The sequence below is a fragment of the Rhinoderma darwinii genome, chromosome 3, assembly GCF_050947455.1.
Source record: "Rhinoderma darwinii isolate aRhiDar2 chromosome 3, aRhiDar2.hap1, whole genome shotgun sequence".
Classification (NCBI taxonomy): domain Eukaryota; kingdom Metazoa; phylum Chordata; class Amphibia; order Anura; family Rhinodermatidae; genus Rhinoderma; species Rhinoderma darwinii.
This window is the reverse complement of record NC_134689.1, coordinates 261,389,802-261,417,594: the sequence shown is the minus strand read 5'-3', so window position 1 is coordinate 261,417,594 and position 27,793 is coordinate 261,389,802. Positions and strand designations below refer to the sequence as shown.

The following is a 27,793-nucleotide window of genomic DNA, read 5'->3' as shown; positions in this document are numbered from 1 at the left end:
AGATGATTTCATGCAACAAACTCTGCATTTCTATAAATCACCGGTTAGACCATACATGGAATATTGTGTACAGTTTTAAGCACCTGTGTATGAGAAGGACATTGCTGAACTAGAATGCGTGCAAAGAAGGGAAAGCAAGGTAATTAAAGGACCTCATCACAGACGGGGATTCTTTACTGTAAGAGCAGTTCGACGATTGAACTCTCTGCCACATTGAAAAGTGTTTTTTTGAAAAATATAAAATTTCATCATATTTGTACCAGATTCTGGAGATGGAACTTTGATCCAGGAATTTATTCTAATAGCCATATTTGGAGTAAGGGAGGAATTTTTCCCCTAATGAGAAAATTGGAATGCACTCCAAGACAGTTTTTGCCTTCCTCTGGATCAACACGGCTGGTTTATAGGTTGAATTTGATGGACCTTTTTTCAATATTATCAACTATTCAACTCTGTAACAAGCATGTAACAAAAGTGAGCTTCCATGGCCCGTACGGGGATCGAACCCGTGACCTTGGCGTTATTAGCACCACGCTCTAACCAACTGAGCTAACCAGCCACTTTTACACCAAAGATTCACGTCACGTCAGTAGAAAATACATGCAAACGTGTATTCATATTGATATCCTATTAACCTGAATAATAAAATAAACTTGCAATTTTTACTACTCAAAAAGCATTGGACAAATTGCTTTTGTGTTTTCCATTCCACCCCACAAAGAGTTTTCTTCAGTACATTATATGGTACATTAAATGCTGCCATTAAAAACAAGAACTTGTCTCGCTAAAAACAAGCCCTTATATGACTATGAGGACGGAAAAATAATAAAGTTATGACTATCAGAATACAAAGAGGCAAAATCAAGATATTATTTTTGTCCTTAAGGTTGAAATTGAACCTCTAAGATGATTTCATGCAACAAACTCTGCATTTCTATAAATCACCGGTTAGACCATACATGGAATATTGTGTACAGTTTTAAGCACCTGTGTATGAGAAGGACATTGCTGAACTAGAATGCGTGCAAAGAAGGGAAAGCAAGGTAATTAAAGGACCTCATCACAGACGGGGATTCTTTACTGTAAGAGCAGTTCGACGATTGAACTCTCTGCCACATTGAAAAGTGTTTTTTTGAAAAATATAAAATTTCATCATATTTGTACCAGATTCTGGAGATGGAACTTTGATCCAGGAATTTATTCTAATAGCCATATTTGGAGTAAGGGAGGAATTTTTCCCCTAATGAGAAAATTGGAATGCACTCCAAGACAGTTTTTGCCTTCCTCTGGATCAACACGGCTGGTTTATAGGTTGAATTTGATGGACCTTTTTTCAATATTATCAACTATTCAACTCTGTAACAAGCATGTAACAAAAGTGAGCTTCCATGGCCCGTACGGGGATCGAACCCGTGACCTTGGCGTTATTAGCACCACGCTCTAACCAACTGAGCTAACCGGCCACTTTTACACCAAAGATTCACGTCACGTCAGTAGAAAATACATGCAAACGTGTATTCATATTGATATCCTATTAACCTGAATAATAAAATAAACTTGCAATTTTTACTACTCAAAAAGCATTGGACAAATTGCTTTTGTGTTTTCCATTCCACCCCACAAAGAGTTTTCTTTCAGTACATTATATGGTACATTAAATGCTGCCATTAAAAACAAGAACTTGTCTCGCTAAAAACAAGCCCTTATATGACTATGAGGACGGAAAAATAATAAAGTTATGACTATCGGAATACAAAGAGGCAAAATCAAGATATTATTTTTATCCTTAAGGTTGAAATTGAACCTCTAAGATGATTTCATGCAACAAACTCTGCATTTCTATAAATCACCGGTTAGACCATACATGGAATATTGTGTACAGTTTCAAGCACCTGTGTATGAGAAGGACATTGCTGAACTAGAATGCGTGCAAAGAAGGGAAAGCAAGGTAATTAAAGGACCTCATCACAGACGGGGATTCTTTACTGTAAGAGCAGTTCGACGATTGAACTCTCTGCCACATTGAAAAGTGTTTTTTTGAAAAATATAAAATTTCATCATATTTGTACCAGATTCTGGAGATGGAACTTTGATCCAGGAATTTATTCTAATAGCCATATTTGGAGTAAGGGAGGAATTTTTCCCCTAATGACAACATTGGAATGCACTCCAAGACAGTTTTTGCCTTCCTCTGGATCAACACGGCAGGTTTATAGGTTGAATTTGATGGACCTTTTTTCAATATTATCAACTATTCAACTCTGTAACAAAAATGAGCTTACATTGCCCGTATGGGGATCAAACCCGTGACCTTGGCGTTATTAGCACCACGCTCTAACCAACTGAGCTAACCGGCCACTTTTACACCAAAGATTCACGTCACGTCAGTAGAAAATACATGCAAACGTGTATTCATATTGATATCCTATTAACCTGAATAATAAAATAAACTTGCAATTTTTACTACTCAAAAAGCATTGGACAAATTGCTTTTGTGTTTTCCATTCCACCCCACAAAGAGTTTTCTTCAGTAAATTATATGGTACATTAAATGCTGCCATTAACCCCTTAAGGACGCAGCCTAGTTTGGGCCTTAAGGCTCAGAGCCCATTTTTCAAATCTGACATATTTCACTTTATGTGGTAATAACGTCGGAATGCTTAAACCTATCCAAGCGATTCTGAGATTGTTTTCTCGTGACACTTTGGGCTTCATGTTCGTGGTAAAATTTGGTCGATATATTCAGTCTTTATTTGTGAAAAATTGCAAAATTTAGAGAAAATTTACAAAAAATAGCATTTTTCAGAATTGAAATGCATCTGCTTGAAAAACAGACGGTTATACCACCCAAAATAGTTACTAGTTCACATTTCCCATATGTCTACTTTAGATTGGCATCGTTTTTTGAACATTCTTTTATTTTTCTTGGACGTTACAAGGCTTAGAACATAAACAGCAATTTCTCATATTCTTAAGAAAATTTCAAAAGCCTTTTTTTGAAGGTGCCAGTTCAGTTCTGAAGTGGATTTGAGGGGCCTATGTATTAGAAACCCCCATAAAACACCCCATTTTAAAAACTAGACCCCTCAAAGTATTCAAAACAGCATATAGAAAGTTTTTTAACCCTTCAGGCATTTCACAGGAATTAAAGCAAAGTGGAAATTAAATTTGCAAATTTCATTTTTTCTGCTGAATTTCAATTTTATTCAATTTTTTTTAGTAACAGAGAAGGTTTTACCAGAGAAACACTACTAAATATGTATTGTCCAGATTCTGCAGTTTTTAGAAATGTCCCACATGTGGCCCTACTGCGCTCGTGGACTAAAACACAAGCCCTAGAAGCAAAGAAGCACCTAGTGCATTTTGAGGCCTCTTTTTTATTAGAATATATTTTAGGCAGCATGCCAGGTTTGAAGAGGCGTTGAGGTATCAAAACAATGGAAACCCACCAGAAGTGACCCCATTTTGGAAATTACACCCCTCAAGGAATTCATTTATGGTTTTTGTTATCATTTTGACCGCACAGTTTTTTCACAGCACCTATTTGAATTGGGCTGTGAAATGAAAAAAATGATATTTTTTCCAATAAAATGTCATTTTTTATCAAATTTTCTTATTTTCACAGGGAACAACATACCCCATTTTGTTGCCCAATTTGTCCTTAGTGCGGCAATACCCCATTTGTGGTGATAAACTGCCGTTTGGGCCCATGGGAGGGCTCAGAAGGAAAGGAGCGCTATGTGTTTGTTGGAGTCCAGATTTTGCTGGATTGGTTTTCGGGTGCCATGTCGCATTTGCAGAGCCCCAGAGGTATCAAAGCAATGGAAACCCACCAGAAGTGACCCCATTTTGGAAACTACACCCCTCAAGGAATTCATTTATGGTTTTTGTTATCATTTTGACCGCACAGGTTTTTCACAGCACCTATTTGAATTGGGCTGTGAAATGAAAAAAATTAGATTTTTTCCAATAAGATGTCATTTTTGATCAAAATTTCTTATTTTCACAGGGAACAACATACCCCATTTTGTTGCCCAATTTGTCCTTAGTGCGGCAATACCCCATTTGTGGTGATAAACTGCCGTTTGGGCCCATGGGAGGGCTCAGACGGAAAGGAGCGCTATGTGTTTGTTGGAGTCCAGATTTTGCTGGATTGGTTTTCGGGTGCCATGTTGCATTTGCAGAGCCCCAGAGGTATCAAAGCAATGGAAACCCACCAGAAGTGACCCCATTTTGGAAACTACACCCCTCAAGGAATTCATTTATGGTTTTTGTTATCATTTTGACCGCACAGTTTTTTCACAGCACCTATTTGAATTGGGCTGTGAAATGAAAAAAATGATATTTTTTCCAATAAGATGTCATTTTTGATCAAAATTTCTTATTTTCACAAGGAACAACATACCCCATTTTGTTGCCCAATTTGTCCTTAGTGCGGCAATACCCCATTTGTGGTGATAAACTGCCCTTTGGGCCCATGGGAGGGCTCAGAAGGAAAGGACCACCATTTGGCCTACTGGAGCTTTTCTGGTGCTAAGTCATGTGTGCAGAAGCCCCTGAGGTACCAGTACAGTTGAAACCCCCGAGAAGTGACCCCATTTTAAAAACTACACCCCTTAAGACATTCATCTAGAGGTGTAGTGAGCATTTTGACCCCACAGGTACTGTGTAAAAGATAATGCGCAGCAGATGGTGCAGTGTGAGATTTGCAATTTTATATATGTATATGCCATTTCAGTGTCCAATATAGTGTGCCCAGCATGCGCCACCGGAGATATACACCCCTTAAATTGTAATGTGGGTTCTCCTGGGTACGACAATACCCTACATGTGGCTGTTATCAGCTGCCTGGGCATACGGCAGGGCTCAGAAGGGAAAGATGAGGGGGGTAAGCTGTGCGGAGTGCATCAGGGTAAATTGAAAATCAAGGGATGTATGATACATTTTAAAACAATCTTTTATACAGAGCCCTGGTTTTTCGGGACACGTGTCACATTGGTATATTGTGTTCTTCCTTATCCCCCTCTTATAGCAGACTCTGCACCTCTTTTGACTCTTTCCCTTTCCACCGGTTTGGGGACCTTCTCCTGGAAAGTGTTGCCCTGGTACGATGCGCCCCCCCTTCCTGGTCCCTAAAGATTAGATCTTGAAATTCCAGGAAAGTTCCCCTCTGGCCTGCACATCGACGTAGCACATACGCATTGTACAAAGCCATCTGTATGATGTGCCCGGCCAGCTTCTTATACTACACCGCATGGCGCTGTAGGGCTTCAGGACTTGATTTGACAAGTCCATCCCTCCCATGTACCTATTGTAGTCCAGGATGCAGTCTGGTTTGGGGGTGGCCTTTCCTTCATATATCCTAAACCTGTAGGTATACCCTGATGCACTCTCGCACAGCTTATACATCTTCACGCCATACCTTGCCCTCTTACCTGGCAGGTACTGGCGGAATTGAACCCTCCCTTTAAAATGTACCAGGGACTCATCAATAGAAAAACACTTCTCGGGGGTGTATGCTTGGGAAAACCGGGCACTGGAACGGTCTAATAGGGGTCTCCGTTTATACAAACGGTCAAAACTGGGGTCATCTCGGAGTGGGCACGGCTCATTATCAGTATAATGTAAGAAGCGAAGTATTGCCTCATTTATTTATTTTTTTAGGTTCCAGTTCATTTCTGAAGTTGCTTTGAGGGGCCCATATATTAGAAACCCCTATCAAACACCCCATTTTAGAAACTAGACCCCTCAAAGTATTCACAACAGCATTTAGAAAGTTTATGAACCCTTTAGGTGTTTCACAGAAATTTAGAGGAAAGTAGAGGTGAAATTTACTCTTTTTATACCATTTTTTTTATAACACAAAAGGATTTATCAGAGAAACGCAACTCAATACTTATTGCCCAGATTCTGCAGTTTAGAGAAATATCCCACATGTTGCCCTCGGGCGGTAATGGACTGAAGCACCGGCCTCCGAAGCAAAGGAGCACCTAGCGGATTTTGAGCCCTCTTTTTTATTAGGCACCATGTCCGGTTTGAAGAGGTCTTGTGGTGCCAAAACATTGGAAACCCCCCAAAAGTGACCCCAATTTGGAAACTAGACCCCTTGAGGAATCCATTGTAGTTTTCATGGGGTGCATGCGGCTTTTTGATCAGTTTTTATTCCATTTTTAGGTGGCGTGGTGACTAATAAACAGCAATTCTACTATTGTTTTTGTATACTTTTTTTTTTACAGCGTTCACCGTGCGCTATAAATGATATATTAACTTTATTCTGCGGGGCGATACGATCACGGCGATACCAGATGTTTATAGTTTTTTTTTATGTCTTATGGCGTTTACACAATAAAATATGTTTTGTAAACAATCATTCACTTTTTGTGTTACCTTATTCTAAGAGCCAGAACGTTTTTATTTTTCAATCAATAAAGCCGTGCGAGGACTTATTTTTTGCGTAACGAACTGTATTTTCCATCAGTACCATTTTTAGGTACATGCGACTTTTTGATCTCTTTTTATTACATTTTTTGGGAGGTGAAGTGACCAAACAATTGTGATTGTGGTACGGTTTATTAATATTTTTTTTTACGGCGTTCACCGTGCGGGATAAATAACAAAATAATTTTGTAGTTCAGGCCGTTACGGACGCGGCGATACCAATTATGTATAGTTTATTTGTTTGTTTATATATTTTTATTAATAATAAAGGCCTGATAAGGGAAAAAGTGGGACTTTTACTTTTATTACTTTTAAAACTTTTATTTTCTTATTTTTACACATCTTTTTTTAACTTTTTTTTTACTTTATTACTTTGTCCCACTAGGGGACATCAGGGCAGGAGGCCCTGATCGCTATTCTAATACACTGCACTACATGCGTAGTGCAGTGTATTAGAACTGTCAGCTACTCACTGACAGCAAGCATAGTGGGTCCTGACGTTGTCAGGACCCACTAGGCTTCCGTCTATGGCATAGCCGGACGCCATTGTTTGGTGTCCGGTTGCCATAGTCACCATCGCCGGCCGCTATCGCGTAGCAGGCCGGCGATGGCAGCTTAACCCCTAAAAAGCCGCGATCTCTATAGAACGCGGCTTTTAAGGGGTTAATCAGCGGGGACACAGCGATCGGTCCCCGCTGTAGGAGCTGTGACAGCTGCTGAACAAGACAGCAGCGTCACAGCTCCTGTATGTGTCGGGAGGACGGCCGAAACGGCCGTTACTCCCGTGACGTACTATTACGTCATGGAGCGCGAACGATACAGCTGCCATGACGTAATAGTACGTCAAGGAGCGGGAAGGGGTTAAAAACAAGAACTTGTCTCGCTAAAAACAAGCCCTTATATGACTATGAGGACGGAAAAATAATAAAGTTATGACTATCGGAATACAAAGAGGCAAAATCAAGATATTATTTTTGTCCTTAAGGTTGAAATTGGACCTCTAAGATGATTTCATGCAACAAACTCTGCATTTCTATAAATCACCGGTTAGACCATACATGGAATATTGTGTACAGTTTTGAGCACCTGTGTATGAGAAGGACATTGCTGAACTAGAATGCATGCAAAGAAGGGAAAGCAAGGTAATTAAAGGACCTCATCACAGACGGGGATTCTTTACTGTAAGAGCAGTTCGACGATTGAACTCTCTGCCACATTGAAAAGTGTTTTTATGAAAAATATAAAATTTCATCATATTTGTACCAGATTCTGGAGATGGAACTTTGATCCAGGAATTTATTCTAATAGCCATATTTTGAGTAAGGGAGGAATTTTTCCCCTAATGACAACATTGGAATGCACTCCAAGACAGTTTTTGCCTTCCTCTGGATCAACACGGCAGGTTTATAGGTTGAATTTGATGGACCTTTTTTCAATATTATCAACTATTCAACTCTGTAACAAGCATGTAACAAAAGTGAGCTTCCATGGCCCGTACGGGGATCGAACCCGAGACCTTGGCGTTATTAGCACCACGGTTAACCAACTGAGCTAACCGGCCACTTTTACACCAAAGATTCACGTCACGTCAGTAGAAAATACATGCAAACGTGTATTCATATTGATATCCTATTAACCTGAATAATAAAATAAACTTGCAATATTTACTACTCAAAAAGCATTGGACAAATTGCTTTTGTGTTTTCCATTCCACCCCACAAAGAGTTTTCTTCAGTACATTATATGGTACATTAAATGCTGCCATTAAAAACAAGAACTTGTCTCGCTAAAAACAAGCCCTTATATGACTATGAGGACGGAAAAATAATAAAGTTATGACTATCGGAATACAAAGAGGAAAAATCAAGATATTATTTTTGTCCTTAAGGTTGAAATTGGACCTCTAAGATGATTTCATGCAACAAACTCTGCATTTCTATAAATCACCGGTTAGACCATACATGGAATATTGTGTACAGTTTCAAGCACCTGTGTATGAGAAGGACATTGCTGAACTAGAATGCGTGCAAAGAAGGGAAAGCAAGGTAATTAAAGGACCTCATCACAGACGAGGATTCTTTACTGTAAGAGCAGTTCGACGATTGAACTCTCTGCCACATTGAAAAGTGTTTTTTTGAAAAATATAAAATTTCATCATATTTGTACCAGATTCTGGAGATGGAACTTTGATCCAGGAATTTATTCTAATAGCCATATTTGGAGTAAGGGAGGAATTTTTCCCCTAATGACAACATTGGAATGCACTCCAAGACAGTTTTTGCCTTCCTCTGGATCAACACGGCAGGTTTATAGGTTGAATTTGATGGACCTTTTTTCAATATTATCAACTATTCAACTCTGTAACAAAAGTGAGCTTCCATGGCCCATACGGGGATCGAACACGTGACCTTGGCGTTATTAGCACCACGCTCTAACCAACTGAGCTAACCAGCCACATTTACACCAAAGATTCACGTCACGTCAGTAGAAAATACATGCAAACGTGTATTCATATTGATATCCTATTAACCTGAATAATAAAATAAACTTGCAATTTTTACTACTCAAAAAGCATTGGACAAATTGCTTTTGTGTTTTCCATTCCACCCCACAAAGAGTTTTCTTCAGTACATTATATGGTACATTAAATGCAGCCATTAAAAACAAGAACTTGTCTCGCTAAAAACAAGCCCTTATATGACTATGAGGACGGAAAAATAATAAAGTTATGACTATCGGAATACATAGAGGCAAATTCAAGATATTATTTTTCCATTCCACCCCACAAAGAGTTTTCTTTCAGTACATTATATGGTACATTAAATGCTGCCATTAAAAACAAGAACTTGTCTCGCTAAAAACAAGCCCTTATATGACTATGAGGACGGAAAAATAATAAAGTTATGACTATCAGAATACAAAGAGGCAAAATCAAGATATTATTTTTGTCCTTAAGGTTGAAATTGAACCTCTAAGATGATTTCATGCAACAAACTCTGCATTTCTATAAATCACCGGTTAGACCATACATGGAATATTGTGTACAGTTTTAAGCACCTGTGTATGAGAAGGACATTGCTGAACTAGAATGCGTGCAAAGAAGGGAAAGCAAGGTAATTAAAGGACCTCATCACAGACGGGGATTCTTTACTGTAAGAGCAGTTCGACGATTGAACTCTCTGCCACATTGAAAAGTGTTTTTTTGAAAAATATAAAATTTCATCATATTTGTACCAGATTCTGGAGATGGAACTTTGATCCAGGAATTTATTCTAATAGCCATATTTGGAGTAAGGGAGGAATTTTTCCCCTAATGACAACATTGGAATGCACTCCAAGACAGTTTTTGCCTTCCTCTGGATCAACACGGCAGGTTTATAGGTTGAATTTGATGGACCTTTTTTCAATATTATCAACTATTCAACTCTGTAACAAGCATGTAACAAAAGTGAGCTTCCATGGCCCGTACGGGATCGAACCCGTGACCTTGGCGTTATTAGCACCACGCTCTAACCAACTGAGCTAACCGGCCACATTTACACCAAAGATTCACGTCACGTCAGTAGAAAATACATGCAAACGTGTATTCATATTGATATCCTATTAACCTGAATAATAAAATAAACTTGCAATTTTTACTACTCAAAAAGCATTGGACAAATTGCTTTTGTGTTTTCCATTCCACCCCACAAAGAGTTTTCTTTCAGTACATTATATGGTACATTAAATGCTGCCATTAAAAACAAGAACTTGTCTCGCTAAAAACAAGCCCTTATATGACTATGAGGACGGAAAAATAATAAAGTTATGACTATCGGAATACAAAGAGGCAAAATCAAGATATTATTTTTATCCTTAAGGTTGAAATTGAACCTCTAAGATGATTTCATGCAACAAACTCTGCATTTCTATAAATCACCGGTTAGACCATACATGGAATATTGTGTACAGTTTCAAGCACCTGTGTATGAGAAGGACATTGCTGAACTAGAATGCGTGCAAAGAAGGGAAAGCAAGGTAATTAAAGGACCTCATCACAGACGGGGATTCTTTACTGTAAGAGCAGTTCGACGATTGAACTCTCTGCCACATTGAAAAGTGTTTTTTTGAAAAATATAAAATTTCATCATATTTGTACCAGATTCTGGAGATGGAACTTTGATCCAGGAATTTATTCTAATAGCCATATTTGGAGTAAGGGAGGAATTTTTCCCGTAATGACAACATTGGAATGCACTCCAAGACAGTTTTTGCCTTCCTCTGGATCAACACGGCAGGTTTATAGGTTGAATTTGATGGACCTTTTTTCAATATTATCAACTATTCAACTCTGTAACAAAAGTGAGCTTACATTGCCCGTATGGGGATCGAACCCGTGACCTTGGCGTTATTAGCACCACGCTCTAACCAACTGAGCTAACCGGCCACTTTTACACCAAAGATTCACGTCACGTCAGTAGAAAATACATGCAAACGTGTATTCATATTGATATCCTATTAACCTGAATAATAAAATAAACTTGCAATTTTTACTACTCAAAAAGCATTGGACAAATTGATTTTGTGTTTTCCATTCCACCCCACAAAGAGTTTTCTTCAGTACATTATATGGTACATTAAATGCTGCCATTAAAAACAAGAACTTGTCTCGCTAAAAACAAGCCCTTATATGACTATGAGGACGGAAAAATAATAAAGTTATGACTATCGGAATACAAAGAGGCAAAATCAAGATATTATTTTTGTCCTTAAGGTTGAAATTGGACCTCTAAGATGATTTCATGCAACAAACTCTGCATTTCTATAAATCACCGGTTAGACCATACATGGAATATTGTGTACAGTTTTGAGCACCTGTGTATGAGAAGGACATTGCTGAACTAGAATGCGTGCAAAGAAGGGAAAGCAAGGTAATTAAAGGACCTCATCACAGACGGGGATTCTTTACTGTAAGAGCAGTTCGACGATTGAACTCTCTGCCACATTGAAAAGTGTTTTTTTGAAAAATATAAAATTTCAACATATTTGTACCAGATTCTGGAGATGGAACTTTGATCCAGGAATTTATTCTAATAGCCATATTTGGAGTAAGGGAGGAATTTTTCCCCTAATGACAACATTGGAATGCACTCCAAGACAGTTTTTGCCTTCCTCTGGATCAACACGGCAGGTTTATAGGTTGAATTTGATGGACCTTTTTTCAATATTATCAACTATTCAACTCTGTAACAAAAGTGAGCTTCCATGGCCCATACGGGGATCGAACCCGTGACCTTGGCGTTATTAGCACCACGCTCTAACCAACTGAGCTAATCGGCCACTTTTACACCAAAGATTCACGTCACGCAGTAGAAAATACATGCAAACGTGTATTCATATTGATATCCTATTAACCTGAATAATAAAATAAACTTGCAATTTTTACTACTCAAAAAGCATTGGACAAATTGCTTTTGTGTTTTCCATTCCACCCCACAAAGAGTTTTCTTCAGTACATTATATGGTACATTAAATGCTGCCATTAAAAACAAGAACTTGTCTCGCTAAAAACAAGCCCTTATATGACTATGAGGACGGAAAAATAATAAAGTTATGACTATCGGAATACAAAGAGGCAAAATCAAGATATTATTTTTGTCCTTAAGGTTGAAATTGGACCTCTAAGATGATTTCATGCAACAAACTCTGCATTTCTATAAATCACCGGTTAGACCATACATGGAATATTGTGTACAGTTTTGAGCACCTGTGTATGAGAAGGACATTGCTGAACTAGAATGCGTGCAAAGAAGGGAAAGCAAGGTAATTAAAGGACCTCATCACAGACGGGGATTCTTTACTGTAAGAGCAGTTCGACGATTGAACTCTCTGCCACATTGAAAAGTGTTTTTTTGAAAAATATAAAATTTCATCATATTTGTACCAGATTCTGGAGATGGAACTTTGATCCAGGAATTTATTCTAATAGCCATATTTGGAGTAAGGGAGGAATTTTTCCCCTAATGACAACATTGGAATGCACTCCAAGACAGTTTTTGCCTTCCTCTGGATCAACACGGCAGGTTTATAGGTTGAATTTGATGGACCTTTTTTCAATATTATCAACTATTCAACTCTGTAACAAAAGTGAGCTTCCATGGCCCATACGGGGATCGAACCCGTGACCTTGGCGTTATTAGCACCACGCTCTAACCAACTGAGCTAATCGGCCACTTTTACACCAAAGATTCACGTCACGTCAGTAGAAAATACATGCAAACGTGTATTCATATTGATATCCTATTAACCTGAATAATAGAATAAACTTGCAATTTTTACTACTCAAAAAGCATTGGACAAATTGCTTTTGTGTTTTCCATTCCACCCCACAAAGAGTTTTCTTCAGTACATTATATGGTACATTAAATGCTGCCATTAAAAACAAGAACTTGTCTCGCTAAAAACAAGCCCTTATATGACTATGAGGACGGAAAAATAATAAAGTTATGACTATCGGAATACAAAGAGGCAAAATCAAGATATTATTTTTCCATTCCACCCCACAAAGAGTTTTCTTTCAGTACATTATATGGTACATTAAATGCTGCCATTAAAAACAAGAACTTGTCTCGCTAAAAACAAGCCCTTATATGACTATGAGGACGGAAAAATAATAAAGTTATGACTATCGGAATACAAAGAGGCAAAATCAAGATATTATTTTTGTCCTTAAGGTTGAAATTGGACCTCTAAGATGATTTCATGCAACAAACTCTGCATTTCTATAAATCACCGGTTAGACCATACATGGAATATTGTGTACAGTTTTGAGCACCTGTGTATGAGAAGGACATTGCTGAACTAGAATGCGTGCAAAGAAGGGAAAGCAAGGTAATTAAAGGACCTCATCACAGACGGGGATTCTTTACTGTAAGAGCAGTTCGACGATTGAACTCTCTGCCACATTGAAAAGTGTTTTTTTGAAAAATATAAAATTTCATCATATTTGTACCAGATTCTGGAGATGGAACTTTGATCCAGGAATTTATTCTAATAGCCATATTTGGAGTAAGGGAGGAATTTTTCCCCTAATGACAACATTGGAATGCACTCCAAGACAGTTTTTGCCTTCCTCTGGATCAACACGGCAGGTTTATAGGTTGAATTTGATGGACCTTTTTTCAATATTATCAACTATTCAACTCTGTAACAAGCATGTAACAAAAGTGAGCTTCCATGGCCCATAAGGTGACCAAACCCGTGACCTTGGCGTTATTAGCACCACGCTCTAACCAACTGAGCTAACCGGCCACTTTTACACCAAAGATTCACGTCACGTCAGTAGAAAATACATGCAAACGTGTATTCATATTGATATCCTATTAACCTGAATAATAAAATAAACTTGCAATTTTTACTACTCAAAAAGCATTGGACAAATTGCTTTTGTGTTTTCCATTCCACCCCACAAAGAGTTTTCTTCAGTACATTATATGGTACATTAAATGCTGCCATTAAAAACAAGAACTTGTCTCGCTAAAAACAATCCCTTATATGACTATGAGGCCGAAAAATAATAAAGTTATGACTATCGGAATACAAAGAGGCAAAATCAAGATATTATTTTTGTCCTTAAGGTTGAAATTGGACCTCTAAGATGATTTCATGCAACAAACTCTGCATTTCTATAAATCACCGGTTAGACCATACATGGAATATTGTGTACAGTTTTGAGCACCTGTGTATGAGAAGGACATTGCTGAACTAGAATGCGTGCAAAGAAGGGAAAGCAAGGTAATTAAAGGACCTCATCACAGACGGGGATTCTTTACTGTAAGAGCAGTTCGACGATTGAACTCTCTGCCACATTGAAAAGTGGTTTTTTGAAAAATATAAAATTTCATCATATTTGTACCAGATTCTGGAGATGGAACTTTGATCCAGGAATTTATTCTAATAGCCATATTTGTTGTAAGGGAGGAATTTTTCCCCTAATGACAACATTGGAATGCACTCCAAGACAGTTTTTGCCTTCCTCTGGATCAACACGGCAGGTTTATAGGTTGAATTTGATGGACCTTTTTTCAATATTATCAACTATTCAACTCTGTAACAAGCATGTAACAAAAGTGAGCTTCCATGGCCCATACGGGGACCGAACCCATGACCTTGGCGTTATTAGCACCACGCTCTAACCAACTGAGCTAACAGGCCACTTTTACACCAAAGATTCACGTCACGTCAGTAGAAAATACATGCAAACGTGTATTCATATTGATATCCTATTAACCTGAATAATAAAATAAACTTGCAATTTTTACTACTCAAAAAGCATTGGACAAATTGCTTTTGTGTTTTCCATTCCACCCCACAAAGAGTTTTCTTCAGTACATTATATGGTACATTAAATGCTGCCATTAACCCCTTCCCTCTTTGGCCGCTTTTGACCTTCCTGACAGAGCCTCATTTTTCAAATCTGACATGTTTCACTTTATGTGGTAATAACTCCGGGATGCTTTTACCTATCCAAGTGATTCTGAGATTGTTTTCTCGTGACACATTGGACTTTATGTTACTGGCAAAATTTGCCCGATACATTCAGTATTTAATTGTGAAAAACACCAAAATTCAGCGAAAAATTGCAAAAATTTGCATTTTTCTCAATTTAAATGTATCTGCTTGTAAGACAGGCAGTTATATCACACAAAAATGTTGCTAACTAACATCCCCCATATGTCTACTTTAGATTGGCATCGTTTTTTGAACATCATTTTATTTTTCAAGGACGTTACAAGGCTTAGAACTTTAGCAGCAATTTCTCACATTTTCAAGAAAATTTCAAAATGCTATTTTTACAGGGGCCAGTTCAGTTGTGAAGTGGGTTTGAGGTCCTTAGATATTAGAAACCCCCAATAAGTCACCCCATTTTAAAAAATGCACCCCTCAAAGTATTCAAAACAGCATTTAGAAAGTTTCTTAACCCTTTAGACATTGCGCAGGAATTAAGGCAACGTAGAGGTGAAATTTACAAAGTTAATTATTTTTTTCCAGAAATTCATTTTGAATCCATTTTTTTTGTACCACAGAATGTTTTACCCAAGAAATGCAACTCAATATTTATTGCCCAGGTTCTGCAGTTTTAGGAAATATCCCACATGTGGCTCTAGTGTGCTACTGGACTGAAGCACCGGCCTCAGAAGCAAAGGAGCACCTGGTGGATTTTGGGCCTCCTTTTTATTAGAATATATTTTAGGCACCATGTCAGCTTTGAACAGGTCTTGTGGAACTAAAACAGTGGAAACCCCCCAAAAGTGACCCCATTTGGGAAACTACACCCCTCGAGGAATTTATATAGGGGTGTAGCAAGCATTTTGACCGGCCAGTTTTTTTGCAAAAATGTTTGGAACTAGGCCATGAAAATGAAAATCTAAATTTTTTCAAATAAAATTTAGGTTTAGCTAATTTTTTTTCATTTCCAAAAGAACTAAAGTAGAAAAAGCACCACAACATTTGTAGAGCAATTTCTCCCGAGTAAAACAATACCCCACATGTCGTAATAAACGGTTATTTGGACACACGGCAGGGCTTAGAATGGAAAGAGCGCCATTTGGCTCTTGGAGCTCAAATTTAGCAGGAATGGTTTGCAGAGGCCATGTCGCATTTGCAAAGCCCCCTAGGGGACAAAACAGTGGAAACCCCCAACAAGTGACCCCATTTTGGAAACTATACCCCTCGAGGAATTTATCTAGGGGTGTAGCAAGCATTTTGACCGGCCAGTTTTTTTGCAAACATTTTTGGAACTAGGCCATGAAAATGAAAATCTAAATTTTTTCAAATAAAATGTAGGTTTAGCTAATTTTTTTTCATTTCCACAAGGACTAAAGGAGAAAAAGCACCATAAAATTTGTAAAGAAATTTCTCCCGAGTAAAACAATACCCCACATGTAGTAATAAAAGGCTGTTTGGACACACGGCGAGGCTGAGAAGGGAAAGAGCGCCATTTGGCTTTTGGAACTCAAATTTAGCAGGAATGGTTTGCGGAGGCCATGTCGCATTTACAAAGCCCCTGAGGGGACAAAACAGTGGAAACCCCCAACAAGTGACCCCATTTTGGAAACTACACCCCATGAGGAAATTATCTAGGAGTACAGTGAGCAGTTTGACCCCACAGGTGTTTTACAGAACTTATTGGAAGTAGGCCGTAAAAATGAAAATCTACATTTTTTGAAATAAAATGTAGGTTTAGGTTTTTTTTTTTCATTTCCACAAGGACTGAAGGAGAAAAAGCACCATAAAATTAGTAAATCAACTTCTCCCGAGTAAAACAATGCCCCACATGTGGTCATAAACGGCTGTTTGGACACACGGTAGGGCTCAGAATGGAACTAGCACCATTTGGATTTTGGATAGTGTCTGGGCGCCATGTCACATTTGCTGAGCCCCTGTAGTACTAGTACAGTGGAAACACCCCAAAATTGACTCAATTTGGGAAACTGCACCCCCTGAGGAATCATCTAGGGGTATAGTGAAAATTTTGATCCCAAAGGTTTTTTGCTGAATTAAGCCATGAAAATGAAAAATAATTTTTTTTTCCAACAAGATGTCGTTTTAGATCAACATTTTTCATTTTTACAAGGAATAGAGAAGAAAAAGCACCCCAACATTTGTAAAGTAATTTCTCCCGAGTACGGTAACACCCCATATGTGGTTATAATCGGCTGATTACGTATATGGGAGCATTCAGAAGAAAAGGAGCGGTATTTATCTTTCGGAGCGTAGATTTTGCTGGAATGGTTTGCGGACGCCATGTTGCATTTGCAAAACCACTGATGTACCAAACAAAAGTGACCCCGTTTTAGAAACTACACCCCTAAAGGCATTTATCAAGGGATGTAGTGAGAATTTAGACTCCACAGGTGTTTTTCAGAAATGAATACGCAGTGGATGGTGCAAAGTGAAAATTGCAATTTTTCCACTGATCTGCCCATTCACCGCACAAGATGTTGTGCCCCTGGAGAATGTTACCCCATAAATTGTTAAGCGGGTTCTCCCGGGTATGGTAATGCCTTACTTGTGGCCATAAATTGCTGTTTGGGCACACTGTAGGGCTAAGAAGGAATAGACCGCCATTTTGAGCATGGATTTTGCTTGGTAGTTTTGTTTGAGTTTTGCTGGTATTCAGTTTATAATGTGGTGGCATATGTAATCTGTGCGGAGAACATCAGGGTATATGTAATCTGTGCGGAGAACATCAGGGTATATGTAATCTGTGCGGAGAACATCAGGGTATATGTAATCTGTGCGGGTACATCAGGGCATAATAAGAGGGTATAATAATGGGGTAAATAATACAATTATCCATAGATGTGTGTTACGATGTGAAGCCATCCGTTATGCGCAGGCCGGTGTCACACTGATAAACGGTTTTCTTTCTTGTCCCCCTTCTGTAACGCTCTGCACCTTTTGGGGACTTTTTCTCCTTCGTAGTTTTCGGAAATATTGCTGGGAAAGTTTTGCGCTAGTATAATACGGGCGCCCTCGCTTCCAGCGGATGTGCTATGTCCCTTCCCTTTCCTAGTTCCTAAATACTAGGGCCCTGAAACTGAAGAAATGTTCCCCTCCGGCCTGCGCATTGAGATGTTTTTTCATCACCGCATTACTAGTGCCATAACTTTTTTGTTTTTCAGTTGATTGGGCGGTGTGCGGGCTTGTTTTTTGCGAGACGGGCTGTAGATTTTATTGGTACCATTTTAGAACACATACGACTTTTTGATCACTTTTTATTTCATTTTTTGGTAAAGGAAATTACCAAAAACAAGCAATTCTGGAATCGTTTTTTATTGGTTTTTTTTTATCGGCATCCACAGTGCGCCCTAAATTACATGTTAGATTTATTCTGCGGGTCGATACGATTACGGCGATACCAAATTTATATAGTTTTTTTTATGTATTGCGGCTTTTGCACAATAAAATCACTTTTTTTATAAAATCATTTGTTTTCTGTGTCGCCATATTCTAAGACACATAACGTTATTATTTTTGCGTGCACAAAGCGGTGTCAGGGATTATTTTTTGCGGGACGGATTGCCGTTTTTATTGGTACAATTTTGGAGTAAATGTGACTTTTTGATCACTTTTTATAGCATTTTTTGGAAGGAGATGTGACCTAAAAACAAAGATTCTGGCGTTGTTTTTCATGGTTTTTTTTTACGGCGTTTACCGTGCGGGATAAATTACATAATAGTTTTGTAGTTTGGGTCGTTACGGACGCGGCGATACCAATTATGTATAGTTTTTTTAATTTTTACGGTTTTTCCCATAATAAAAGACTTACTATGGGAAAAAAGTCAGTTTAGCTTTATTTTTATTTGAAATGTGTGTGTTTTTATTGTTTTACCACATTTTTATTAACTTTTTTTTACTTTTTTGACTTGTCCCACTAGGGGACATGAGGGCCTGATGCCCCGATCGCTACTCTAATACACTGCACTACATACGTAGTGCAGTGTATTAGCGCTGTCAGTTATTCACTGACAGCAAGCCTATGAGGACACGCCGAAGGCGGGTCCTCATCGGCTCCCGTACAAGGCAGACTCGGACGCCATTTTCTATTGAGCGCAGCATCTGAGGGGTTAATCTGCCGGGTCGGAGAATAGCTCCGGTCCTGGCAGTTACAGGAGGGTGCCAGCTGTATAATACAGCTGTCACCCCGCGGTGATGGTGCCGGCTCTGCTTCTGAGCCCGCACAATCACTGCGCCGTACATGTACGGCGCTTTGCGGGAAGCACCTCCCGACAGCGCCGTACATGTATTTGAATTTGATGGACCTTTTTTCAATATTATCAACTATTCAACTCTGTAACAAGCATGTAACAAGCATGTAACAAGCATGTAACAAAAGTGAGCTTACATGGCCCGTACGGGGATCAAACCCGTGACCTTGGCGTTATTAGCACCACGCGCTAACCAACTGAGCTAACCGGCCACTTTTACACCAAAGATTCACATCACGTCAGTAGAAAATACATGCAAACGTGTATTCATATTGATATCCTATTAACCTGAATAATAAAATAAACTTGCAATTTTTACTACTCAAAAAGCATTGGACAAATTGCTTTTGTGTTTTCCATTCCACCCCACAAAGAGTTTTCTTTCAGTACATTATATGGTACATTAAATGCTGCCATTAAAAACAAGAACTTGTCTCGCTAAAAACAAGCCCTTATATGACTATGAGGACGGAAAAATAATAAAGTTATGACTATCGGAATACAAAGAGGCAAAATCAAGATATTATTTTTGTCCTTAAGGTTGAAATTGAACCTCTAAGATGATTTCATGCAACAAACTCTGCATTTCTATAAATCACCGGTTACACCATACATCGAATATTGTGTACAGTTTTGAGCACCTGTGTATGAGAAGGACATTGCTGAACTAGAATGCGTGCAAAGAAGGGAAAGCAAGGTAATTAAAGGACCTCATCACAGACGGGGATTCTTTACTGTAAGAGCAGTTCGACGATTGAACTCTCTGCCACATTGAAAAGTGTTTTTTTGAAAAATATAAAATTTCATCATATTTGTACCAGATTCTGGAGATGGAACTTTGATCCAGGAATTTATTCTAATAGCCATATTTGGAGTAAGGGAGGAATTTTTCCCCTAATGACAACATTGGAATGCACTCCAAGACAGTTTTTGCCTTCCTCTGGATCAACACGGCAGGTTTATAGGTTGAATTTGATGGACCTTTTTTCAATAGTATCAACTATTCAACTCTGTAACAAAAGTGAGCTTCCATGGCCGGTATGGGGATCGAACCCGTGACCTTGGCGTTATTAGCACCACGCTCTAACCAACTGAGCTAACCGGCCACTTTTACACCAAAGATTCACGTCACGTCAGTAGAAAATACATGCAAACGTGTATTCATATTGATATCCTATTAACCTGAATAATAAAATAAACTTGCAATTTTTACTACTCAAAAAGCATTGGACAAATTGCTTTTGTGTTTTCCATTCCACCCCACAAAGAGTTTTCTTCAGTACATTATATGGTACATTAAATGCTGCCATTAAAAACAAGAACTTGTCTCGCTAAAAACAAGCCCTTATATGACTATAAGGACGGAAAAATAATAAAGTTATGACTATCGGAATACAAAGAGGCAAAATCAAGATATTATTTTTGTCCTTAAGGTTGAAATTGGACCTCTAAGATGATTTCATGCAACAAACTCTGCATTTCTATAAATCACCGGTTAGACCATACATGGAATATTGTGTACAGTTTTGAGCACCTGTGTATGAGAAGGACATTGCTGAACTAGAATGCGTGCAAAGAAGGGAAAGCAAGGTAATTAAAGGACCTCATCACAGATGGGGATTCTTTACTGTAAGAGCAGTTCGACGATTGAACTCTCTGCCACATTGAAAAGTGTTTTTTTGAAAAATATAAAATTTCATCATATTTGTACCAGATTCTGGAGATGGAACTTTGATCCAGGAATTTATTCTAATAGCCATATTTGGAGTAAGGGAGGAATTTTTCCCCTAATGACAACATTGGAATGCACTCCAAGACAGTTTTTGCCTTCCTCTGGATCAACACGGCAGGTTTATAGGTTGAATTTGATGGACCTTTTTTCAATAGTATCAACTATTCAACTCTGTAACAAATGTGAGCTTCCATGGCCGGTATGGGGATCGAACCCGTGACCTTGGCGTTATTAGCACCACGCTCTAACCAACTGAGCTAACCGGCCACTTTTACACCAAAGATTCACGTCACGTCAGTAGAAAATACATGCAAACGTGTATTCATATTGATATCCTATTAACCTGAATAATAAAATAAACTTGCAATTTTTACTACTCAAAAAGCATTGGACAAATTGCTTTTGTGTTTTCCATTCCACCCCACAAAGAGTTTTCTTCAGTACATTATATGGTACATTAAATGCTGCCATTAAAAACAAGAACTTGTCTCGCTAAAAACAAGCCCTTATATGACTATAAGGACGGAAAAATAATAAAGTTATGACTATCGGAATACAAAGAGGCAAAATCAAGATATTATTTTTGTCCTTAAGGTTGAAATTGGACCTCTAAGATGATTTCATGCAACAAACTCTGCATTTCTATAAATCACCGGTTAGACCATACATGGAATATTGTGTACAGTTTTGAGCACCTGTGTATGAGAAGGACATTGCTGAACTAGAATGCGTGCAAAGAAGGGAAAGCAAGGTAATTAAAGGACCTCATCACAGACGGGGATTCTTTACTGTAAGAGCAGTTTGACGATTGAACTCTCTGCCACATTGAAAAGTGTTTTTTTGAAAAATATAAAATTTCATCATATTTGTACCAGATTCTGGAGATGGAAATTTGATCCAGGAATTTATTCTAATAGCCATATTTGGAGTAAGGGAGGAATTTTTCCCCTAATGACAACATTGGAATGCACTCCAAGACAGTTTTTGCCTTCCTCTGGATCAACACGGCAGGTTTATAGGTTGAATTTGATGGACCTTTTTTCAATATTATCAACTATTCAACTCTGTAACAAAAGTGAGCTTCCATGGCCCATACGGGGATCGAACCCGTGACCTTGGCGTTATTAGCACCACGCTCTAACCAACTGAGCTAATCGGCCACTTTTACACCAAAGATTCACGTCACGTCAGTAGAAAATACATGCAAACGTGTATTCATATTGATATCCTATTAACCTGAATAATAAAATAAACTTCAATTTTTACTACTCAAAAAGCATTGGACAAATTGCTTTTGTGTTTTCCATTCCACCCCACAAAGAGTTTTCTTCAGTACATTATATGGTACATTAAATGCTGCCATTAAAAACAAGAACTTGTCTCGCTAAAAACAAGCCCTTATATGACTATAAGGACGGAAAAATAATAAAGTTATGACTATCGGAATACAAAGAGGCAAAATCAAGATATTATTTTTGTCCTTAAGGTTGAAATTGGACCTCTAAGATGATTTCATGCAACAAACTCTGCATTTCTATAAATCACCGGTTAGACCATACATGGAATATTGTGTACAGTTTTGAGCACCTGTGTATGAGAAGGACATTGCTGAACTAGAATGCGTGCAAAGAAGGGAAAGCAAGGTAATTAAAGGACCTCATCACAGACGGGGATTCTTTACTGTAAGAGCAGTTCGACGATTGAACTCTCTGCCACATTGAAAAGTGTTTTTTTGAAAAATATAAAATTTCATCATATTTGTACCAGATTCTGGAGATGGAAATTTGATCCAGGAATTTATTCTAATAGCCATATTTGGAGTAAGGGAGGAATTTTTCCCCTAATGACAACATTGGAATGCACTCCAAGACAGTTTTTGCCTTCCTCTGGATCAACACGGCAGGTTTATAGGTTGAATTTGATGGACCTTTTTTCAATATTATCAACTATTCAACTCTGTAACAAGTATGTAACAAGCATGTAACAAGCATGTAACAAAAGGGAGCTTCCATGGCCCATACGGGATCGAACCCGTGACCTTGGCGTTATTAACACCACGCTCTAACCAACTGAGCTAACCGGCCACTTTTACACCAAAGATTCACGTCACGTCAGTAGAAAATACATGCAAACGTGTATTCATATTGATATCCTATTAACCTGAATAATAAAATAAACTTGCAATTTTTACTACTCAAAAAGCATTGGACAAATTGCTTTTGTGTTTTCCATTCCACCTCACAAAGAGTTTTCTTTCAGTACATTATATGGTACATTAAATGCTGCCATTAAAAACAAGAACTTGTCTCGCTAAAAACAAGCCCTTATATGACTATGAGGACGGAAAAATAATAAAGTTATGACTATCGGAATACAAAGAGGCAAAATCAAGATATTATTTTTGTCCTTAAGGTTGAAATTGGACCTCTAAGATGATTTCATGCAACAAACTCTGCATTTCTATAAATCACCGGTTAGACCATACATGGAATATTGTGTACAGTTTTGAGCACCTGTGTATGAGAAGGACATTGCTGAACTAGAATGCGTGCAATGAAGGGAAAGCAAGGTAATTAAAGGACCTCATCACAGACGGGGATTCTTTACTGTAAGAGCAGTTCGACGATTGAACTCTCTGCCACATTGAAAAGTGTTTTTTTGAAAAATATAAAATTTCATCATATTTGTACCAGATTCTGGAGATGGAACTTTGATCCAGGAATTTATTCTAATAGCCATATTTGGAGTAAGGGAGGAATTTTTCCCCTAATGACAACATTGGAATGCACTCCAAGACAGTTTTTGCCTTCCTCTGGATCAACACGGCAGGTTTATAGGTTGAATTTGATGGACCTTTTTTCAATATTATCAACTATTCAACTCTGTAACAAGCATGTAACAAAAGGGAGCTTCCATGGCCCATACGGGGATCGAACCCGTGACCTTGGCGTTATTAGCACCACGCTCTAACCAACTGAGCTAACCGGCCACTTTTACACCAAAGATTCACGTCACGTCAGTAGAAAATACATGCAAACGTGTATTCATATTGATATCCTATTAACCTGAATAATAAAATAAACTTGCAATTTTTACTACTCAAAAAGCATTGGACAAATTGCTTTTGTGTTTTCCATTCCACCCCACAAAGAGTTTTCTTTCAGTACATTATATGGTACATTAAATGCTGCCATTAAAAACAAGAACTTGTCTCGCTAAAAACAAGCCCTTATATGACTATGAGGACGGAAAAATAATAAAGTTATGACTATCGGAATACAAAGAGGCAAAATCAAGATATTATTTTTGTCCTTAAGGTTGAAATTGGACCTCTAAGATGATTTCATGCAACAAACTCTGCATTTCTATAAATCACCGGTTAGACCATACATGGAATATTGTGTACAGTTTTGAGCACCTGTGTATGAGAAGGACATTGCTGAACTAGAATGCGTGCAAAGAAGGGAAAGCAAGGTAATTAAAGGACCTCATCACAGACGGGGATTCTTTACTGTAAGAGCAGTTCGACGATTGAACTCTCTGCCACATTGAAAAGTGTTTTTTTGAAAAATATAAAATTTCATCATATTTGTACCAGATTCTGGAGATGGAACTTTGATCCAGGAATTTATTCTAATAGCCATATTTGGAGTAAGGGAGGAATTTTTCCCCTAATGACAACATTGGAATGCACTCCAAGACAGTTTTTGCCTTCCTCTGGATCAACACGGCAGGTTTATAGGTTGAATTTGATGGACCTTTTTTCAATATTATCAACTATTCAACTCTGTAACAAAAGTGAGCTTCCATGGCCCATACGGGGATCGAACCCGTGACCTTGGCGTTATTAGCACCACGCTCTAACCAATAAAATAATAATAAAATAAACTTGCAATTTTTACTACTCAAAAAGCATTGGACAAATTGCTTTTGTGTTTTCCATTCCACCCCACAAAGAGTTTTCTTTCAGTACATTATATGGTACATTAAATGCTGCCATTAAAAACAAGAACTTGTCTCGCTAAAAACAAGCCCTTATATGACTATGAGGACGGAAAAATAATAAAGTTATGACTATCGGAATACAAAGAGGCAAAATCAAGATATTATTTTTGTCCTTAAGGTTGAAATTGGACCTCTAAGATGATTTCATGCAACAAACTCTGCATTTCTATAAATCACCGGTTAGACCATACATGGAATATTGTGTACAGTTTTGAGCACCTGTGTATGAGAAGGACATTGCTGAACTAGAATGCGTGCAAAGAAGGGAAAGCAAGGTAATTAAAGGACCTCATCACAGACGGGGATTCTTTACTGTAAGAGCAGTTCGACGATTGAACTCTCTGCCACATTGAAAAGTGTTTTTTTGAAAAATATAAAATTTCATCATATTTGTACCAGATTCTGGAGATGGAACTTTGATCCAGGAATTTATTCTAATAGCCATATTTGGAGTAAGGGAGGAATTTTTCCCCTAATGACAACATTGGAATGCACTCCAAGACAGTTTTTGCCTTCCTCTGGATCAACACGGCAGGTTTATAGGTTGAATTTGATGGACCTTTTTTCAATATTATCAACTATTCAACTCTGTAACAAAAGTGAGCTTCCATGGCCCATACGGGGATCGAACCCGTGACCTTGGCGTTATTAGCACCACGCTCTAACCAATAAAATAATAATAAAATAAACTTGCAATTTTTACTACTCAAAAAGCATTGGACAAATTGCTTTTGTGTTTTCCATTCCACCCCACAAAGAGTTTTCTTTCAGTACATTATATGGTACATTAAATGCTGCCATTAAAAACAAGAACTTGTCTCGCTAAAAACAAGCCCTTATATGACTATGAGGACGGAAAAATAATAAAGTTATGACTATCGGAATACAAAGAGGCAAAATCAAGATATTATTTTTGTCCTTAAGGTTGAAATTGGACCTCTAAGATGATTTCATGCAACAAACTCTGCATTTCTATAAATCACCGGTTAGACCATACATGGAATATTGTGTACAGTTTTGAGCACCTGTGTATGAGAAGGACATTGCTGAACTAGAATGCGTGCAAAGAAGGGAAAGCAAGGTAATTAAAGGACCTCATCACAGACGGGGATTCTTTACTGTAAGAGCAGTTCGACGATTGAACTCTCTGCCACATTGAAAAGTGTTTTTTTGAAAAATATAAAATTTCATCATATTTGTACCAGATTCTGGAGATGGAACTTTGATCCAGGAATTTATTCTAATAGCCATATTTGGAGTAAGGGAGGAATTTTTCCCCTAATGACAACATTGGAATGCACTCCAAGACAGTTTTTGCCTTCCTCTGGATCAACACGGCAGGTTTATAGGTTGAATTTGATGGACCTTTTTTCAATATTATCAACTATTCAACTCTGTAACAAGCATGTAACAAAAGGGAGCTTCCATGGCCCATACGGGGATCGAACCCGTGACCTTGGCGTTATTAGCACCACGCTCTAACCAACTGAGCTAACCGGCCACTTTTACACCAAAGATTCACGTCACGTCAGTAGAAAATACATGCAAACGTGTATTCATATTGATATCCTATTAACCTGAATAATAAAATAAACTTGCAATTTTTACTACTCAAAAAGCATTGGACAAATTGCTTTTGTGTTTTCCATTCCACCCCACAAAGAGTTTTCTTTCAGTACATTATATGGTACATTAAATGCTGCCATTAAAAACAAGAACTTGTCTCGCTAAAAACAAGCCCTTATATGACTATGAGGACGGAAAAATAATAAAGTTATGACTATCGGAATACAAAGAGGCAAAATCAAGATATTATTTTTGTCCTTAAGGTTGAAATTGGACCTCTAAGATGATTTCATGCAACAAACTCTGCATTTCTATAAATCACCGGTTAGACCATACATGGAATATTGTGTACAGTTTTGAGCACCTGTGTATGAGAAGGACATTGCTGAACTAGAATGCGTGCAAAGAAGGGAAAGCAAGGTAATTAAAGGACCTCATCACAGACGGGGATTCTTTACTGTAAGAGCAGTTCGACGATTGAACTCTCTGCCACATTGAAAAGTGTTTTTTTGAAAAATATAAAATTTCATCATATTTGTACCAGATTCTGGAGATGGAACTTTGATCCAGGAATTTATTCTAATAGCCATATTTGGAGTAAGGGAGGAATTTTTCCCCTAATGACAACATTGGAATGCACTCCAAGACAGTTTTTGCCTTCCTCTGGATCAACACGGCAGGTTTATAGGTTGAATTTGATGGACCTTTTTTCAATATTATCAACTATTCAACTCTGTAACAAAAGTGAGCTTCCATGGCCCATACGGGGATCGAACCCGTGACCTTGGCGTTATTAGCACCACGCTCTAACCAATAAAATAATAATAAAATAAACTTGCAATTTTTACTACTCAAAAAGCATTGGACAAATTGCTTTTGTGTTTTCCATTCCACCCCACAAAGAGTTTTCTTTCAGTACATTATATGGTACATTAAATGCTGCCATTAAAAACAAGAACTTGTCTCGCTAAAAACAAGCCCTTATATGACTATGAGGACGGAAAAATAATAAAGTTATGACTATCGGAATACAAAGAGGCAAAATCAAGATATTATTTTTGTCCTTAAGGTTGAAATTGGACCTCTAAGATGATTTCATGCAACAAACTCTGCATTTCTATAAATCACCGGTTAGACCATACATGGAATATTGTGTACAGTTTTGAGCACCTGTGTATGAGAAGGACATTGCTGAACTAGAATGCGTGCAAAGAAGGGAAAGCAAGGTAATTAAAGGACCTCATCACAGACGGGGATTCTTTACTGTAAGAGCAGTTCGACGATTGAACTCTCTGCCACA

General features: G+C 38.0%; 9 non-coding genes across 9 annotated transcripts; all 9 read right to left on the bottom strand.

The window, feature by feature from the left end:
• Positions 1-485: 485 nt before the first annotated feature.
• TRNAI-AAU (transfer RNA isoleucine (anticodon AAU)) lies at positions 486-559 on the bottom strand. Its single transcript has one exon. It is a non-coding gene; the product is annotated as a tRNA-Ile (tRNA).
• An 830-nt stretch (positions 560-1,389) lies between these two features.
• TRNAI-AAU (transfer RNA isoleucine (anticodon AAU)) lies at positions 1,390-1,463 on the bottom strand. Its single transcript has one exon. It is a non-coding gene; the product is annotated as a tRNA-Ile (tRNA).
• Positions 1,464-11,683: 10,220 nt separating this feature from the next.
• TRNAI-AAU (transfer RNA isoleucine (anticodon AAU)) lies at positions 11,684-11,757 on the bottom strand. Its single transcript has one exon. It is a non-coding gene; the product is annotated as a tRNA-Ile (tRNA).
• Positions 11,758-12,575: 818 nt separating this feature from the next.
• TRNAI-AAU (transfer RNA isoleucine (anticodon AAU)) lies at positions 12,576-12,649 on the bottom strand. The gene has a single exon. It is a non-coding gene; the product is annotated as a tRNA-Ile (tRNA).
• A 7,573-nt stretch (positions 12,650-20,222) lies between these two features.
• TRNAI-AAU (transfer RNA isoleucine (anticodon AAU)) lies at positions 20,223-20,296 on the bottom strand. The gene has a single exon. It is a non-coding gene; the product is annotated as a tRNA-Ile (tRNA).
• Positions 20,297-21,115: 819 nt separating this feature from the next.
• On the bottom strand, positions 21,116-21,189 carry TRNAI-AAU (transfer RNA isoleucine (anticodon AAU)). Its single transcript has one exon. It is a non-coding gene; the product is annotated as a tRNA-Ile (tRNA).
• Positions 21,190-22,008: 819 nt separating this feature from the next.
• Positions 22,009-22,082, bottom strand: TRNAI-AAU (transfer RNA isoleucine (anticodon AAU)). The gene has a single exon. It is a non-coding gene; the product is annotated as a tRNA-Ile (tRNA).
• A 1,755-nt stretch (positions 22,083-23,837) lies between these two features.
• Positions 23,838-23,911, bottom strand: TRNAI-AAU (transfer RNA isoleucine (anticodon AAU)). The gene has a single exon. It is a non-coding gene; the product is annotated as a tRNA-Ile (tRNA).
• Positions 23,912-26,354: 2,443 nt separating this feature from the next.
• On the bottom strand, positions 26,355-26,428 carry TRNAI-AAU (transfer RNA isoleucine (anticodon AAU)). The gene has a single exon. It is a non-coding gene; the product is annotated as a tRNA-Ile (tRNA).
• Positions 26,429-27,793: the final 1,365 nt, after the last annotated feature.